This window comes from Sinocyclocheilus rhinocerous, unplaced genomic scaffold (genome assembly GCF_001515625.1).
Source record: "Sinocyclocheilus rhinocerous isolate Xijiao unplaced genomic scaffold, SAMN03320098_v1.1 scaffold62, whole genome shotgun sequence".
NCBI lineage: Eukaryota > Metazoa > Chordata > Actinopteri > Cypriniformes > Cyprinidae > Sinocyclocheilus > Sinocyclocheilus rhinocerous.
The window spans coordinates 588096-590333 of NW_015656585.1; the positions used below are offsets into that span (position 1 = coordinate 588096).

Consider the following 2238-nt stretch of genomic DNA (forward strand, 5'->3'; position numbering starts at 1 on the left):
GTTAGCGCTCACACTGCATGCGTACCGCGCCCGAGCCCAACCGAACCGTGCCCTGGCCCACCTCTTCCAACCGGGCCAGGGCCGGCTAAACGAACCGCGCCCGAGCGCAGCATGGAGCGCTCACACTAGTCAAACGAACCGGGCTTTGGGGGTCAAACACGCTCGGGCACGGTTCAAAACGCCTAGTGTGAGTACACCCTAAGGTCAGAAGCTATAGCTTACATGAACAAAAAAAATAATTCACAAACATGACACTTAAATTAAATAATTTTATATATACCTACTGATTTATTCATTAATGTGTCATATGTTATATTTTTTAAACAAATTATGAGCTCTAAAAGATTTTAGAAGTTTTACAACTCTTTTGCTTTAGAACATTTACAAATGTTAAATAATAAAATAAAATGTTAAAGTTACCACTTACCATCATCTTTCTGAAAAAAAAATGCAGTGATTAATATATAGTTTATTTATAGTTATTTAAAAAATTTCAGTGTACTGTCATTATAAAAGAACTTTATTATTGTTTATTTAATTCTAACAAATGAGTTCTTGTTAAAAACTAACCAAAATTAAAAATAATTATATATCGGCATCGACATAGGCTATCGGCCAAAATGAGTTGAAAATTATCGGATATCTGCAAAAATCCAATATCGTGTATCCCTAAATATCATCTAAATAATATTGACAATAATATTGAGAGTTAAAGGTTTTTGCAGAGGTTTTTGGATATCTATTTTTATCACTAGAATCAGAAAATACACCATGTTTTTAGGAATACAATTTTATATAAACCAGGCACATGACATAAAAAAAACTGTAAAAACCCCAAGAATGTAGATGGGAATAAAACTAGAAGGTTTGATGTATGTAAGTGCCTAAAATTAAAAACCATTGAAGTCTACAGATGCAAATAGATAGTGTAATAAAATAAACACTTAAATGTGTTGTGGTTGTTTTCCTTCCACTAGTCTAGAAGAAGCAAAGAAGCAAGTAAAGTACCCCAACATCTCAAAATTGACCAGTGAATTTAAAAAAAACCCCACTAGCTATGCCTGTAGTGTCTTACTTAAATGTGTTTTTATGATAGATTTTCACAGTTTATGGTTCAAAGTCTGGGTCTGGAAAGTAAAAAAAAAAGTTTAAGGCAGTTTTAAGGTGCACTTCATTGTTCAAAATAACAAAAGTTTAAGTCTGTATTAAAAATATTTTATTAAAAATCAACCGCTGTGACACAGAAGTGCCTGTAGATAAAGAAATGCCCATATATTGTATGTGCGAGGTTTTGTTAAAAGGAACTCTTATAAACCTCTGTCAGCTCAAATCTGTCTGTGCATCTTGGCCTCGTAACAGTTTTCACATTGCAAAATGGTCATGTTAGGAATAGAGCATGTGTTGTGGTTAGACTCCAGTGCTTGAAGGTGACGTTTCATTGAAAAAAAAAATATCCCCCGCAGGAAGTTGAGTGCACTCACTTTTGTCTTTTGCTGCAGATCATCACTCTGTTAAAGGTCTTTGCTCTTTTCTGTTCTCTAAATCTTCTGTTTAGTAATATAGAGTACATTAGGAAATTAATGTAGCTTGTTTCATCATGAGTTTTGTGAATGTGCTGTCTGTCAGGTTGTTTTGAGGTTCTTATGTTGTCAAGTTGTGCAGTTTGTATGTCTCTATATTGATTCAATTCAAAAGCCTGATAAGATACAAGAGAAAACATACTGAAACTCTTGGAGCCCTAAACTCAAAAGTCCACAAAGAGCATTATTTGAAACCAAGCTGCCAAGACGACTCGTCTGAACTTTTGCAACACATTTCCATTCATGTTTACACATCAGTGACAGGTATTGGGTGATCAGAAACTGGGCCTAGATTTCAGACATTTTCTTGCTGTTTTACGAATCTTTGTGAATACTTAGGGTTGGGTATCAAGTTCCAAATTTCCAAGAAATTTTTGTGGATGTAATAAGACGTGCACATTTCGATTCAGTTAATCGATTCATGTGTGCATATTTTAAAGTGATTTTAAACCATTCAGCAATTTGGCATTCGGCCGCTTTTCTGTCCTGGGCGCACAAAAAGCCGCCTCTCATATAGTGCATGAATACTAAATTAAAGTTCTCTTTTTCATATTTTTGTGATTGAACATTAGGTGTGTAACGGTACACAAACATGACCGTTCGGTACGTACCTCGGTTTTGACGTCACGGTTCGGTACGGTTTTGGTACAGCAAGCAG

The 2238-nt window shown here is 35.3% G+C and overlaps 1 protein-coding gene across 5 annotated transcripts in view; it reads left to right on the plus strand.

Annotated features, from left to right (window-relative positions):
* LOC107720250 (tyrosine-protein kinase JAK2-like) overlaps positions 1-2238 on the plus strand; it is a 46762-nt gene that overhangs the window by 8793 nt on the left and 35731 nt on the right. Inside the window, exon 1 of one of the 5 annotated variants that reach the window (XM_016527910.1) lies at positions 995-999. The exons of the other annotated variants lie outside the window; for them this stretch is intronic. The gene's annotated coding sequence lies outside the window, so the exon portion shown is untranslated. Of the gene's footprint in view, positions 1-994; positions 1000-2238 lie in introns of those variants that run through there. 5 annotated transcript variants of the gene reach the window in all.